This window comes from Diabrotica virgifera, chromosome 2 (genome assembly GCF_917563875.1).
Source record: "Diabrotica virgifera virgifera chromosome 2, PGI_DIABVI_V3a".
Taxonomy (NCBI): Eukaryota; Metazoa; Arthropoda; class Insecta; order Coleoptera; family Chrysomelidae; genus Diabrotica; species Diabrotica virgifera.
In genome coordinates this window covers 19,434,297-19,452,363 of record NC_065444.1, presented here as the reverse complement: position 1 = coordinate 19,452,363, position 18,067 = coordinate 19,434,297, and the positions used below count along the sequence as shown (strand labels likewise).

Below are 18,067 nucleotides of genomic sequence, written 5' to 3'. Positions count from 1 at the left end.
ATTAACTGCAGCATATGTTTGAAGAATCGATTTCATTTTTTGAGTGCACGGATTTAATAATTATTCCCCTCCACCTACCTACATCGATTCGTATTTCGTTAAGACGTAATTTTTAAAGCTTTATTAACCACTTTATTGAAGTTCAACGTTTAGTCAAACTTTACACATAAACTAACTTCAAAATGGCGCTAGTTAGGTTGCTTAATTGTTATAAACAATGTAGCTGTGAATTAAATAAAAAAAGTGGCTAACTTTGACCCTGATTAATCTAGACGAAACGGTTTTTTTTTTTGAAAATTCGTGTAAAAATACCAGCTTTTCAAATCCCAAAGTAGTTCTGGTCTAGAGTAAAAATTAACAAAGTTATTTAAATTGTTTATAAGCCAAAAATGACCCTACTTTAGAAAAATGTTTTCGGACCAAAAAAAAAAAATGACTTTTTAATGAGTTTTTTTAAATGTTTTCAAAATATAACTATTCTTCTTTCACGTGGTTTCCACAGAATTGCTATATCATTATTATTTTCTGAACAATGATATTGCAAAAAAGCTCTTTGAGATAAACAAATTGAATAATATTTAAATTAATTGACGAATCGTCTTAAACATTTTTGTGCATTATATAATAGTCACTAGTCTTCGTGCAATATGAAAGTCTTAAGGTCATTTTCGCAAAAGTTATAGCAATTCTTTTATTTTCAAAATTTTAATTCTATTTAGAAATTTCCGAAGCAACAAACGATCGGATTAAACTTCAAAAACTGCCATTTTAAACCTTTGCTCATCTACTAAAAGAAGGATACTATAAATAAGATATTTAATTACCCTATTTTTACCTGTAGCGATTTAAACGAAAAAACTGCCATTTTTGACGATTATTTGTTAATAAATAAAATTCTCGTCCGAACTGTGACGGGTATTTTTGTATTTATAATGTATTAAAAAAATAAAAACCTTATTTTGTAAAAGGTATATGTATTTAAAATCCCTAAAAATGGCTGTATCACAAAACGTTTTCGGAATCAATATTCCATCATCAGTGTTATCACAGGTTTACATGCTTTAAGTCACCAAAATGTACGGGTAAAAACCTTTAAATCGATTTTAAACAGTTACATTATGTTATCTGATTTTGAAGGATGTTAAAAATACTTCCAGATTAACCCCTGGCATCACATGACATCAACCATATTCCAATATATAAATCAATATGGTTGATGTCATGTGATGCCAGGGGTTAATCTGGAAGTATTTTTAACATCCTTCAAAATCAGATAACATAATGTAACCCCAACTGTTTAAAATCAATTTAAGGGTTTTTACCCGTACATTTTGGTGGCTTAAAGCATGTAAACCTGTGATAACACTGATGACGGAATATTGATTCCGAAAACCTTTTGTGATAAAGCCCTTTTAGGGATTTTAAATACATATAACTTTTACAAAATAAGGTTTTTATTTTTTGTGATTTATGGTATACAGCCAGTACAGGAATTTTTCCTTGTGATATATTTATAATGTATTAGGTATACAGTACCCAAAAAACCCATTTGCAACCTGGCTGCTCAAGTGTCCCGAACATGGTATATTTTTGCCTTATTTCCCTGGTGTATAAGCGTTCTACTAGGTAATATTCTGTCGTTATTCATTCTTATAAGGTGACCCAGCGCAATATTTGCGTTTTCTAGCAATGAAAAATCAGAAATTTTTTTTAAATTCTCTGAAGGGTCTTGCCCCCTCTCTGGATCCGCCCTTGTGACACGCTCTAATTTTTTATTATTGTAAACAATACAATACAGCGCTTCTAGTTGGTATCGGCTATAAACGCCTGTAATCAGGACCCCAAGTCGCTGTCCCGAGATACAAGTCATTGACGCTCGGCCGTCTCCGTCAAAACACGACCGCGTATATATAACTGCTTCTCCCGATTCGCCCAAAAGAACGAAACCCTAGATATCGAATCGAGTGAGCTGTCATATTCATAGACGTTTTGACCGATTTTGTACGTAAACTGAGGCACGCCTATCTTAATTTAAAATTAAAACAATGTGTTCAAGACCGTGATATAAAACATCCATTTCTAGCAAGGACTACTTTATTTTATGGTTAATTTTGAGTGAACGTACTTACCTACTCGTTTTAAAAACTTTTTGAGTTATCAAATTTTTGCAATTGCCGGGTGCATTTATAAAAACAGTGATTATACCTATTTTGTATGTGAACTGAAGCCTGTGATCTGGACGATTTTGTGCATTTTTTGTTGACTTTTAGGTATAAAGATTCAAAAATAGGTGAGTTGTTTATCCATTTGTTACTTAATGAATCTTCAGTTGCAGAAAACAAGTATTAATTCGGCTTACTGGCTTACATTTGTTTTTAGTGAATCATTCCTTAACTATTTATATATAAGTACGTTCATTCCAAGAATTTATTAGTCCAATTCCCGGAAAAAAGCAAAATGTTATCTATATGATGTATAGACTTGTTATCGTTTATAAAGATTAGCTTTTTAACATCACTTTAATTGTTTTTTAGTAGCTAATTAACAGTCCAAATATCAAGGAACAAAGTATTTCACGTTTCAACTAGTGTTTCCTATTAACTGGACTGCAAAATGATATTACCTAACCTAACTTTTCTCCTTTAGTCGATGTAAAGAGCTTTAAACACAGTGTTATGTGGGAATGATAGGGGCTAGAATAATCGCTTATATAGTTTTTAAATTCATAAGTATTTAAAGTACATTGTGTTTGACAATATAATATCGATCTCACAGAGATGAGTAATAGTAAATAGATTGTTGAGATAGGTCATGATCATCTCAGGATTTATTTTTGTAATGGTACAGTAATTAGGTATTGTAGTATAATTTTGTTAAAAACAAGTGAAGTGTAAGAAAGTGTTTTGATGAAATCTCATTTAAGTGTTGCCTTATCAGGCCAATTCACAAAATCGTTTCAAGTATACTAAATTTACAATCAGGATGCAGTAGAAATAACCAAACCAAGACACGTTAAGTCCTAGCGAATCATAATTTACCATGATTTGGGATTTACAATGTATATACATTGTACAAATTATGATTCGGGAGTGCTCCTATAGTAGCATTTAACGTGTCTTGGTTTGTTTATTTCTAATGCATTTTGATTGTAAATTTAGTATAGTTACCTACAGAAATTTGATAATATTATGAATGAATGTTTGAATTGAATGTCTTGTACTGCTTGTAGTTTTTCCTTGTGTACTAGATTGCTTTCGTGTATTTTTATATTTGTGTACTTTATTGTTTATATTTATTAATTTCCATAGATTTTAATAAAGATATTTTAAGGCCTTTGTTTTGAATATGTAGAATTTGAAACTGTTTTTTAAAAGAATGATTATGATCTAGATATCTAGAAAGTAAAGTGTGTATGTAGAATCTGTGTTTCTATTACTGAAAGAAAGTCCTTTTGTGTTCTGCTATACCTGTGATAAAAGTTTTGCCAGTTTGACCTATGTAAGCTTTTGGACAGTCACCTCATGTCAGTTTGTATACACTCTTCTGGAATTGTTTTTTCTTTTGGCTCTTATTCCTAATAAATTTGCTTAAGGGGATAGGCGCAAATTCGTGGTCCAATGCAATTTAAATACATTCATTCTTTTCGAATCCTGAGAAAACTAATAAGTACCTATTTTAGAAAAATTTAAACACATAATGAAAGATATTCAATTAACACGAAATAAAGGAAAAATTCGATTTTTTTCTTCGTTTTTTGATTATAACTTTAAAAGTATTCATTTTAGAGAAAAGTTGCACTGACATAAAAGTTGCATAATTAAATTTCCTACAATATAGGATTGGTTAAAAATTTTACAAATTGTCACCCTTGTTGCAAAATAGCAATAATTGCGAAAATACCATTAAACAACAAGTATTCGCATTTTACGTTTTTAAACCATTTATGCTACACTTAGGACCTTCATATTTCACCCAGAAAAGCTTTATGATATAGTAAAACAATACTGTAAATTTCATTAAGATTGGTTCAATAGATTTGGCAAAATAAATTTTGCAATCCAGCTTTCGCAAAAAAAATCAGTTTCAAAATGTTGCAGGACTGAAAATAAATTAGATAGCAAGTTGAATGTTTTTACACATAGAAGAATACGGTACCTTTCATTTGCAATTTGCAAAATTAAAATCGGTTAACAACTACGGCGTCAGGAATTTTTTTAAATAAACATTAATTTTTGGTGCTACGCACAGGACAGCGGATATATTTGCTCTGATGGGCATTCCAATGACCTGTCAAAAATTATCAAATATTGCGGCTGTGGACAAACAAATTTGTTGTTGTTAATAATTGTTAAGTTGGTGTTTTAGTTTTTATTGTTTTGAGAATAGAGGCAAAAGTAAGTTGATACTTGTAGTGACGTTTTAAATAGTTTTTAAAAGCAACAGCGTTGAAAATAGAATAGAGCGAGAAATAAAAATCGATAAGTGTAAATATTTTAGCATTGTAATAAAAAATTATATACCTATTCTATTTGGAAAATGTAAAATGTTCGATTCGCACAAGTTGATTTCCACCAAAATTTCTACCAATCTTTATCTAATATATTATTTTCTTACTCTATAATATTTTGTTGTATTTTAATATTTTAATTCCACAAAAATCAAACTCATTTGATTATTGTTTGTAAAATATTGTTTAAACAATTGCATATGTTTAAAAATAATAAACTTTTATTCTCGTAAGTTAAAATATATGAACAAAGAAAGAAAGAACAAAGCTAAAAAAAGTGTAATTTCAAAGGACAAAGTACCTATGTGTTTTTATTTTGAAATAAACAAATTTATTTATTTATATCGAAATGTACTAAAAAGAAAGTTTTTGCTAAAAAAAGTATTATTTCAAAGGACAGAGTATGTGTTTTTATTTTGCAATAAACAAATTTATTTATTTATATCGAAATGTACCTACTAAAAATTAAAATTTATCAATCATTATCAAAGGTTATTGGAATGCCCAATCAGAGCAAACTTATCAGCCGTCCTGCGCGTAGCACCAAAAATTAATGTTTATTTAAAAAAAAATTCCTGACGCCGTGGTAGTTAACCGATTTTAATTTTGAAAATTCCAAATGAAAGGTACAGTATTCTTCTATAAGTAAAACAAATTTCAACTTGCTGTCTGCTTTATTTTCAGTCCTGCAACATTTTGAAAAAATGCATTTGCGACAGCTGGATTGCAAAATTCATTTTGCAAAATCTGTTGAACAGATCTTAATGAAAATTACAGTATTGTTTTATTATATCATATAGTTTTTCTGGGTGAAATATGAAGGTCCTAAGTGTAGCATAAATGGTTGAAAAACGTAAAATGCTAATACTTGTTTTTTGTTATGTTTTTTTCGCAATTATTGCTATTTTGCAACAAGGGTGACAATTTTTAAAATGTTTAACCAATCCTATATTGTAGGAAATTTAATTATGCAACTTTTATGTCAGTACAACTTTTCTCGGAAATGAATACTTTTAAAGTTATAATCAAAAAACGAAAAAAAAGTCGAATTTTTCCTTCATTTTTTGACATTTTGATTATTTAAACAATGGTCAGACCTTTTTGAGTGGGAGGATAACTCAATTATTATTACATGAGTTAATTCCAAGCAATTTCTGCAAAAAAATTGCGAGTCACCTCTCAACGTCCGTCTTAAAACAGATGCGCCCTGGACTAAATACATTCCTCTCCTCGTGGTGCTGTCTCTTTTAGTGGCAATTAACGACTACACTGGCAATTCTGTCTCTGTCCAATGCGACTTTAAATAAAGATGTTGAATCAAGGCCGGTCCAGTTTCTGATATTTTTATCGTTTTTTACCCTTTTCCTTCAATCTTTCCCTGGATAATCAGTGACACGAGGCGGTACTTTTTATTTCTCAATATGTGTCCTAGGTAGCTAACTATTCTAACTTTGATGATCTTTAGCAGCTCCCTAACTGTACAGGGTTATTCACTATATTTTGACCCCCCTGTAAACTGCTTTATTTACAGAATTAGAAAAAAATGTAAAATACACAAGTTATTCGATTTTTAAATTATGATTTTTTGACATATATATCGTACTAGTGACGTCATCCATTTGGACGTGATGACGTAATCGATTATTTTTTTAAATGGGAATAGGGGTCGAGTGCTAGCTCATTTGAAATGTTATTCAATTCCCTATTCAATAATATAAATATTAACATGATTAATTATACAGGGTGTCCAAAAAATTTTTTTAATTAAATTAATTGACACAAAAAGACGAATGTATGCAATTTATTTAATTCAAAATACATTTTACTGCTGTCAGAAAACAGAAATAAATGTTAATTGAACAAATAAACATTACTATTCACTTAAATTCAATGTTCAATCTGCCACCCATCTGCCTCTTGGCAGTTTGAACATTGAATTTAAGCAAAAATCAATGTGTATTTGTGCAATAAACTTTTATTTCTGTTTTCAACAGCAGTAAAATGTATTTTAAATTAAATAAATTTCATACATTCTTCTTTTTGTGTCAATTAATTTAATTAAAAAAAAAAACATTTTTGGACACCCTGCATAAACAATTATCTTAATGTATATATTACTGAATAGAGAATTGAATTACCTTTCAAATGAGCTAGCACACGACCCCTATTCTCATTTAAAAAATAGTCGATTACGTCATCACGCTCAGATAGATGACGTCACTAATATGTTATATATGTCAAATAATCGTATTTTAAAAATCGAATAACTTATTTATCGTATTTTACATTTTTTTCTAATTCTGTAAATAAAGAATTTTACGGTGGGGGCGGAGGTCAAAATATAGTGAATAACTCTGTACCTGTTCTCCTCAGGACATTTTCGTTGGTGGTGTGGGCTGTCCAAGCTACTCTCAAGATTCTTCTATAAAGCCAGATTTCAAAGGCTTCTAACTTGTTCATCAGCGTTATGTTAAACGTTCAGACCTCCGTTCCATACAATAGTATTAAAATACATTATACCAAAATATTGCAAAATTCCATTATCTAACTTACTATTTTATCGCAGATAAAATTACATTATATATAGCAATCAAGTGTCGCTATCAAAACTGATAATACACTGAGCTGCTTTCTTTATCACAAATGATGATTACCTTTTATTAGAACTGGTAAATATTTATTGTTTTACATAACAGTACAATTTATCATCAATATCATTTTAATATGTTTCTTATGACTGACTCATCGAGTATTATCAAATTTGATTATTTATAAATTTATATGGTAGGAGAGAAAGTATTAAAGTATCAGTAGTAATTGCACAAGAGCTCTAAAATTATCGAATTTTTCCCAAGTGACACTTTGACAGTTTTAATTTCACGACCCGAAGGGGAGTGAAATTATGTTAAAGTGGCACGAGGGAAACAATTCGATAATAATTTTAGAGATCGAGTGCAATTTGCTGCGATTATTTCATGAATAAAACTGTTCAAAACCAAAATTTTATTGTAATTTATTTAAGTAAGTACAAATTACTACAGTTAAACACACAGTTGTTATAAATATTTGACGGTTGAAAGTCATCACTTTTATAACTTTTAAAACAGTAAAGGCGCATTTAAATCAAAGCGAACACGAACGAAGGAACGAATTCGTAGGTGTTCGCTTGGTCATTCGTTCGCTACAAAGTAGGGCTTACATTGAAGCGAACGTTCGCATTCGTTGATGATCGGGAGTGCATATTGCTCGCAGATGTTTTTAAGATGGGCCAGTGCCAGTCACACATTGTGTTTAAGTTTATTTTCGTGTTTCTTGCTGGGTAAATTTTAATACAATAATAGCTTACAAAAATAGCAGGTAGCAGGTATTATACGCTGTTTGAGGGAGCTTAGAAAATAACATAATAAAGAAACAGCCTTCTTAAAATTCTTCCTCGAAAAAGTTACTTGCTCTGTATATTATGACTATATTATGTTTAAATAATAAATTGTAAAATTGGTGTATCAAAATAAATTTGCTTTTACCTCATTAGTGTTTCTGGGTTGAAATTTATCCAATAAAAACATTAGGCTTTTAAAAGCAAACCACTTCGAACCCTCTTTTTGTCTTTCTAGTCGAAATGATGCCAGAAGCTAATTCATTTTTTTAGTTCAGAGACATCACAACCCATTCCTATAGAAATGTTAAAACAAGCATCAGTTTTTCTGTTTATTATTTTATATAGCTTCGATTTTGGGTTTCATAGGCATATTCCATATTGCAAAATTATGTTTTCACAACTACGTACACAATAAACAACCCTCTCAAACTAATGTTTGTAAATAAATTAAATCAGTACTTCTAAACGAATTCGTTCGCTACCGTCTATCCACTGTCCACATTGAACAACGATTTCCTTTGATGATTCGCTCACTTACCGACATCGGTTGGAACATGTGCGAATGCGAACGAATTCGTTCGGTCGTGCTCGATTCGCTGTACAAATACAATAAAGTTAACGAACGAATTCGTTCGTTCGTTCGTGTTCGCTTTGATTTAAATGCGCCTTAATTGTCATTAATGTCACTGAATGTATTTTTTCGTAGCAACGAAGGGCATCTGACGTAATATACTTGACGACGGGATATTATCAAAAATTATCAGTAGTAATTGCACAAGAGCTCTGAAATTATGAATTTTTCCCGAGTGACACTTTGACAGTTTTAATTTCAAGGCGAGTGAAATTATGTCAAAGTGTCACGAGAGCAAAAATTCTATATTAATTTCAGAGGTCGAGTGCAATTTGTTGCGATTATTTCATGAATAAAACTGTTCAAAACCAAAATTTTATTGTAATTTATTTATGTGAGTACCATTAAACACACAGTTTTTATAAATATTTGACGATTGAAAGTCATCACTTTTATAATTTTTAAAACATTAATTGTCATTAATGTCACTGAATGTATTTTTTCGTAGCAACGAAGGGCATCTGACGTAATATACTTAACGACGGGAGATTATAAAAAATTATCGATCTAATTCAGATTTATGTAGCTTTCTATCGGTCAGAATCTCCTATGAAGGAAATAATCAGTAGTAATTGCACAAGAGCTCTAAAATTCGGTAATAATTTTAGAGATCGAGTGCAATTTGTTGCGATTATTTCATGAATAAAACTGTTCAAAACCAAAATGTTATTGTAATTTATTTATGTAAGTACAAATTAATACAATTAAACACACAGTTGTTATAAATATTTGACGGTTGAAAGTCATCACTTTTATAATTTTTAAAACATTATTTGTCATTAATGTCACTGAATGTATTTTTTCGTAGCAACGAAGGGCATCTGACGTAATATACTTGACGACGGGATATTATCAAAAAGTATCAGTTTAATTTTTATTTCTGTAGCTTTCTATTGGTCAGAATCTCCTATGAATGAAATAATCAGTAGTAATTGGATAAGAGCTCTAAAATTTCCGAATTTTTCCCGAGTGACACTTTGACAGTTTTAATTTCACGACCCGAAGGGGAGTGAAATTATGTCAAAGTGTCACGAGGGCAAAAATTCGATAATAATTTTAGAGATCGAGTGCAATTTGTTGCGATTATTTCATGAATAAAACTGTTCAAAACCAAAATGTTATTGTAATTTATTTATGTAAGTACAAATTAGTTCAATTAAACACACAGTTGTTATAAATATTTGACGGCTGAAAGTCATCACTTTTATAATTTTTAAAACATTAATTGTCATTAATGTCACTGAATGTATTTTTTCGTAGCAACGAAGGACATCTGACGTAATATACTTGACGACGGGATATTATCAAAAATTATCAGTTTAATTTTTATTTCTGTAGCTTTCTATTGGTCAAAATGTCCTATGAATGAAATAATCAGTTTAATTTTTATTTCTGTAACTTTCTATTGGTCACAATCTCCTATGAATGAAATAATCATTTAAATATAGCGTTAAATTGTGGTAAAATCGGTAAATCAAAATATCTTGTTATGTAATGAAACATAACTATATATTAATGTTTGGCGTATATAGTATTATCATCTTTCTAAAAGACTCATTAATATTTAGCTGAGCGGGGTGCTATTGTTCTAGGTGTCAAATACCATAAACAAAAACCTGTTTATCCCGACCTGATTATCAACTTGTTTTATGAAATAATCCCTTGTTTTTGCAATTTCATACCTCGAATAATAGCACCTACACTGAGCAGAATATTATGAGTAAAGTCCGGATTATAAGCATTTTGCTTTTTTTGCATATTATTAGGATTTTTAGTAAAAATGCTTATTTTAAAGATATGTTGCGTATCTTTGTTTATTTTGCTTCTTATGATAAACTATAGTTAAAATTCATGTATTAGGTACTTCCTGTCTTAATAAAAATTCTATAAGTATACAGAGCTATAAAACTCTAATATTTCAATAAGCCATAAGAATTTTAATCCCTTAGTGATGTTTCACAATATAAGAATTTTGAACGTGCGAGGGTTTTCTCGTGCGATAGTTTTGACGCACTTGCTCTTTTCACAAAATAAGAATTGAGTCACACGAAGATATTTTGCTGTGTTGTTTGGTATATTATTTTTATTTACACTTTGTGGCTGAGCTCAGTACATGATACGATGTCTGATATGTATCATTACGATGTATCATTACACATGGGTATTTTTTGTCCATACTTTTGTCCTAACGTACTGTAATGCGTATTTAATTCATTTGCAATTTCTATTTTGTCAGTTATTATTTCTTATGTTTTTAATTTGTTTTTATAATCCTTGTTCTACTAAGCTATTTGTGGGATCTTGGATTAACTCATCTAATTAGCTCATACAATCTATGTAATAAACTATTCTAAATGGGAAATAGCCACAATTGAACTAAAAAATGATTTTATTAACGTTTCGACATCCGATTTGGGCGTCGAAACGTTAATAAAATCAGTTTTTTTTTTAGTTAAATTGTGGCTTATTTCCCATTTAGACTAGTTTATTATAAAAATTCCACAAGGAAACAGCTTCAGAACAACATTACAATCTATGTTTTTCATGTACAGAATTTAAAAGACCCTCTGTCATCCATTCATTTTTAAATGTTGTTCCCCTCGTTTTAAATGTTGTTTTTAGATAATTTCACACAAGACGTGACCGCAGCCCTACTCCAATTTTCACCGAGTTGTTTACCCTATAAAACTAAATATAATTTCGTAGAATAAAAGGTATATTTTATACGGAGCGAAATCAAATTATAGCGTTGTGTTTACTTTAGGTACCGGTTTTTTTTCTTTATCATCTAATTCGTCAAATTAATTAATTCAAATTAATCCGTGCGCTGTTAAGTGCACGGCATACACCATTCCAAGCATTTCTCGTCAAGTTTCTATCTTTATATATTTTTATTGTTTTGTCCCAATGAACAGGTCTCGCTTCAATTAATGTTAATAATTTTTCACTATATGCAGCTGTTTCCAAAATATTATTCTCGAATACAAACTAAAGAAGTCGAATAAGTGTCAAAAAAATGAATTTACCTGCTATCTAATGCTATTTGCATCTATTGGCATAATAGCTATGATGCTCAGTGAATCATATGCTGACCAACTTAAAGTCATTCTACTTGCAGGTAAGACGATGGGAAGGCGAAAATCTGAAGATCTCTGCGATCGCTTAATAGAAAAAGTAAAACTATCTTCTTTCGCGTTGCAAGTAGAGGAGCAGTGGCGGCTCGTGATTTTTACAATAGGGGAGGCTATACCTAACTGTAAAATATCTAGACAAATTTGCACTAGCAAAAAAATGCGCCAAAAAATGTAATTTAAGGCTCCATTTTTGACCATTTTTTATTTACATTTCATACTTCATTTACATTTTATTTACATAATATCATCCTAATTCATAATTTCATGATATCATATCATTTTAAAAATAGTTAGTCTAATTGTAAAAGTTTAATACCAAAGTTTGTGTCGTTTATTTGTTAACAATTCCATCTATTTGTAAATAGATACCTATGCATATCAAAATAAATACAGATTTGAAGTTTTGCAGTCCATACATAATAAAGCTTCAAATTTTTTAAGATACTCAACTGAATTTTTTTAATTCTACGCGGCCTACTGCGAATTCAAAAACACGATAAATTACCGATATTTTGCTTTGAATATCGGAAAAAGTTATTTGAGCAAGTTGTTCCAAATATTATTATAACCCCACATACCAAATTTCATAACAAAATTCGCACTTTTAGATTTTTCATTATTTTTAGTCAGGACCCTAAAATTCGTTGTTCCGAGACGCACGCAACCACGCAACGGAGCCGAGAAGCTACTCTGCCTCCCTTGGTATATCTCCGGGCAGCGTGTGATGGCGCCGTAGATGCCACTGTTAGGAGACCGGGTCTCCTTAAACGCCTGTTGCGCTGCACGGAGCATTAGCAACGGAGACTGCTGGGCTTCTCGGCTCCGTCCATGCATCTCGGGATAACCCAGGGTCCTGCCTACAATAATATTTAATAAAACTGAGACGCGATCATGCGTTCTAATGCTAATGCTCCGTACGTATGGATAATTAGTGATAATATGGAATTTACACGTTGTATAATAGTGAGAGTGCTTATTGTTTTCGCGATTCATGATAAACAAAACAGTGTAGAGTGTGTAAAAAATTTATGGGGAGGCTGAGCCTCCCTTGCCTCCTCTGACAAGCCGCCACTGTAGAGGAGGCTACCGATGTTCTTATGCATGCACACTTGTAACATAATATTATGTAAAATATGTTGTGTAAACTGATGTTAGAGAAGACATGGTATTCTGTAAACTTATTGAAGGTAATACTACAGTAATACTAATGTACTACTACCTGTACAGTAATACAAGTGAACTTTTTAATATCATTGATAATTTTTTTAATGAAAATGACATTCTGTGGGAAAACTGTGTGGGACTATGCACAGATGGAGCTCCATCTATGACAGGAAAAAATACCAGTCTACAAGCATGAGTTCGAAAGGTGGGTTCTCGTGCAGTTTGGACTCATAGCATGATTCTTAGACAATCGCTTGTTTTAGGAGATATGGATGAAGATCTACTGACAGTATTTGAAGTTATTATAAGAGCTGTAAATGTTATCAAAAATAGCCCACCAATAAGAGGAAGGCTTTTCGCAAAATTTTGTGATGCCATGGGTTCCGAATATAGATCACTTCTATATTATTTTGAAATACGTTGGCTTTCTCGTGTCAAAGTACTTCAAAGGGTGTCTGCGCTAAAAGAAGCGATCGCCATATTTCTTACTGATAATAATAGAGAATAAGCAAACTTGTTTTATAACACGAAATTCCTTGTAAAACTTGCGTATTTAGTTAATATTCTTCAAAGACACAGTATTTTAAATAAATCAATGCAAGCATATAATGCCTCAAATGCATGCATATACGCAGAAAGACAAGATTACTGCATTTTTATGAAAAAATTAGAACTGTGGATAATAGGTTTGAAAAATGTTTGACTTTTCTAAATGTTTCCCACTTTTAAAATGACCTATATTGCTGATGAAATAGAAGAAAGTAAAGTTCTTATTAATAATCATTTGACCAGTCTATGGAAGCAATTCTCGGTTTACTTTTAAAATCTTAACATATCCAAATATGAATGGAATATAAACCCGGTTGTGATTGAAAAATATGACGATTTTGGCCTTATGACAGCAGAGCAGGAAAGGATAATAGACTTGTCTAGTGATAGGAAATTTTCAAGATTGAGTTGAGAATTTGTAAAATTAGATTGTTAAAAAATTAAGGGGGCGCAACAATTTTATTTTTTTAAAGGGGGGCGCAGGTACAAAAAGGTTGGAAACCACTGCACTAGAGGGTGTTGAAACGTTCGGTGAAGTTGTGTTTATGTCGTCCCTCGCTTACAACAACAGACGACAGCCGTGCCGTCTTTACGCACCCAGTAGCATAGGGAACTTAATGCATCCTTTCATATGATACTGTCATTCAGTCGCATGAAGGTAGTTTCTTTGGTTGTTTGGTACGTTTATTTTCATTTACACTTTGTGGCTGTTTAAAGTAGGTGCATATATTTTATATTATGATGTCTCAGATTGATAGTGAAAAATTATTAACATTAATTGAAGCGACACCTGTTCTTTGGGACAAAACAATAGAAATATATAAAGATAGAAACTTGACGAGAAATGCTTGGAATGGTGTATGCCGTGCACTTAATAGTGCACGAATTAATTAATTTGACGAATTAGGTGATAAAGAAAAAACACATTTTATAAGTACAGCAAAATTAGTTATTATGTTACTGATAACAACAGTAATTAAAACTGCTAAGTATATTATAATAAACTTTATTTTACACAGTTGCAATTAACGTTGAGTATAGAGGGTGTGAATATGTGTGAATATAAAAATATAAGTATAAATCATATCTTTTTGTGTTAATAGGATGAACCCAATGAATTCGGTTCCTCTTATTTCTCTTTCTTCGACGATAAAGTAAACACAAGGATATAATTTGATTTCGCTCCATATAAAATATACCTTTTACTCTACGAAATTATATTTAGTTTTATAGGGTAAACAACTCGTTTAAAACTGGAGTAGGGCGGCGGTCACGTCTTGTGTGAAATTATCTAAAAACAACATTTAAAACGAGGGGAACAACATTTAAAAATGAATGGATGACAGAGGGTCTTTTAAATTCTGTACATGAAAAACATAGATTGTAATGTTGTTCTGAAGCTGTTTCCTTGTGGAATTTTTATAATATATACTAGTCTAAATGGGAAATAAGCCACAATTTAACTAAAAAAAATAATTTTATTAACGTTTCGACGCCCAAATCGGATGTCGACACGTTTTTTACTTCAATTGTGGCTTATTTCCCATTTAGAATAGTTTATTACATAGATTGTATGAGCTAATACAAGATCCCACAAATAACTTAGTAGAAAAACGATTATAAAAACAAATTAAGGCTTTTAATTAAAAACATAAGAAATTATAACTGACAAAATAGAAATTGCAAATGAATTAAATACGCATTACAGTACATTAGGACAAAAGTATGGACAAAAAATACCCATTTGTAATGATACATCGTAATGATACATATGTATCCGACATCGTATCATGTACCTACCTCAGCCACAAAGTGTAAATAAAAATAATATACCAAACAGCACAGCAAAATATCTTCGTGCGACTCAATTCTTATTGTGTGAAAGGGACAAGTGCGACAAAACTACGGCACGACAAATCCCTCGCACGTTCAAAAATCGTATAATATGAAACAAGCGTTAGGAGATAAACGGGAAAACCCATCGTTATACCTGTCCATGTAATAAACTAATATTTGTCTGCAGAAAGCCCAAATTCATTATATTATTGAAAAATACTTTTCGGTAGTATCGGTAAATTTGTCTAAATTTAAATACGCACCAATCACATCTGCAAATGTTGAAAGAACTTTTTCTAGGTATAAATAATATGTCTATTACAGATAGAAGACATATCTTTTTACAAGAAAATTTTGAAAAACATATTATTGTTAATTGTTTTTATGCTAATGGCCATGAATAAAAAATATATTAATATGTTCATTATTTTTCGATTTTTTTACTATATTATAATTTTGTCATTTTTTATTTATTGTTAATTAACTTAATTATTAATTAATTTACTTAATTAATTTTTTGTAAAATTCAGTTTTATCGCATTAAATAATGGTTAATGTTTATTAATTGTTTTTAAGAAACTGTTGAATTGCAAATGTTGAATTGGATCAATTGAAGTAATTGACGTGGTGTACGCTAGGAGCATTATATTGAAATGTACTTTACTGTATCCACAATCATCATTATGACGTCAAATGAAAAATATTTTGAACCGCATTTATGGCAGGAGGAAAAGGCATTTACTCCCATGTTATACATATGGTTTTTTCATCTCCCTCAATTAACAAGTCATTTTTTCATTTTTAAATCATTTATTTATGTAACTAACAAAATTTATTAGGGAACTAAAACTAACAAGTAGGTATCAACCTTGATTTTTCAACCAAATGATGTTTCAAATATGATGCAATATTTGCATATGGTGAAAAATAATTTTTAATTGGGTTCTGTTAATGAGCTTGCTTTTTTGTCATTAAAGTAGAAAAAACTAAATTTCACTCATTAAATCATTATCGTCCAGTTATCGTCTTAATTATATCCGTCGATTAATTCTGAATGATTAATGATTAATGGGTTGTTAAAACATTTTATCTGTAGCGGCTTTTGGAATGTCTTAAAAATATCGAATTTCATTGATAAAATGCGCATATCTCACCGATCTTCGCTTCGATCATACAGTATAACTGTCAACTGTCAAATATAAGTCAAATTATTAATGGAAACATTGTTAAATCAAAATAACAATTTACTGTTTTTTACCATTCTGGAAAATACAGGGTGTTTTATAAAAATAAACGTTAAAATGTATACATACTTACGTAATAGAAAATAGATATTGTACAGAGCGTCAATAAGTTATATTTCATGAATGAAATACCATGACGTCACTTTTACTTTTCTTCCCTAGGGAGGAAAAGTAAGAATTTGCTCCCTACAATCAGGTCCGGAAAAGTATACTTTTGGGTAGAGGTAGGTGGAAATAGCTATTTGTATAACAAGGGAGGAAAGTGCTACTTTTCCTCCCGAGAATGAAGTTTACTGCCCGACGCGTAGCGGAGGGCTAATCATTCAAGGGAGGAAAAGGCACTTTACTCCCATGTTATACATATGGTTTTTCCACCTTCCTCAAATAACAAGTCATTTTTTCATTTTTACTTAATTTATTTATGTAACTAACCAACAAAATTTATTAGAACTATAACTAACAAGTAGGTACAATATAACTATCAACTGTCAAATATAAGTCAAATTATTAATGTAAACATTGTTAAATCAGAATAACAATTTACTGTTTTTTACCATTCTGCAAAATACAGAGTGTTTTTAAATAAACGTTAAAATGTATAGATACTTACGTAATAGAAAATAGATATTGTACAGGGCGTCAATAAGTTATATTTCATGAATGAAATACCATGACGTCACTTTTACTTTTCCTCCCTAGGGAGGAAAAGTACAACTTTGCTCCCTACAATCAGGTCCGGAAAAGTATACTTTCGGAAGAGGTAGGTGGAAAAAGTGTTTTTTCTTTCGGTCTAAAAGTTTGGTTTATGAAAATTGTAGTAGATTTACCGATTATTGTAAAGGCATGGTAAAAAGGAGTGCATTTATTTATTATATGTCTACTGTAATATTATAGTATGGTTGCTAAAACTGGTTGTTGATAAAGACAGGTGTTTAATACAAAATTTATACTGGAACCAATCAGTCAAAATAAGAACATATTTTAGAGATAAACCAACCAAAGCGAGATGTTTGGCAAGGATGTACGTATTTTCACATCTGTCATTTTACACATTCGCTGCCACTGTTGCCAAAAAGGCTGCTGCCACTGTTGTTTTTGTATCGGCTTTATACTAAGGGGCCGTCCATTAATCACGTGATGTTTTTTTTGGCATTTTTCAACCCCCTCTCCCCCTTGGTGATAAATAATGAGGTATAAAACTAACCCCCCCCCCCCCCCCCTATATCACGTGTATTTTTTAGTAGGTATCTACAAAAATTCTTCCTTCGTATATTTTTGTTTCCCGTTAACCCACAATTCATTAAATTCTTTTTGAGCGACACCAGAATTTTTTCCTTTCTTATACTCTGTAAATAGTTCTTTATACAGATCACTTAGGGGCCGTCCATTAATCACGTGAGGCTCGAAAGGGGGGGGGGAGGGGGTCTATAAAAAATCACGAAATGTCTCAATTCACGTGATATACGTGGTCTTGAACGTCAAAATGTATCACCAAGGGGGAGGGGGGGTTAAAAAATGCTAAAAAAAACCTCACGTGATTAATGGACGGCCCCTTAGCTTATTACATTGTGATGAAAAAAGTACGAAGTTAAAAACAGTTTAAACGCATGTATTCAGTGACAA

The 18,067-nt window shown here is 31.0% G+C and overlaps 1 protein-coding gene across 1 annotated transcript in view; it reads left to right on the top strand.

Moving 5' to 3' along the window:
- The first annotated feature begins 1,940 nt into the window (after positions 1–1,940).
- LOC114325801 (elongation of very long chain fatty acids protein AAEL008004) overlaps positions 1,941–18,067 on the top strand; it is a 258,030-nt gene continuing 241,903 nt past the window's right edge. Inside the window, exon 1 of the mRNA XM_050642490.1 lies at positions 1,941–2,290. The gene's annotated coding sequence lies outside the window, so the exon portion shown is untranslated. The remainder of the gene's footprint in view (positions 2,291–18,067) is intronic.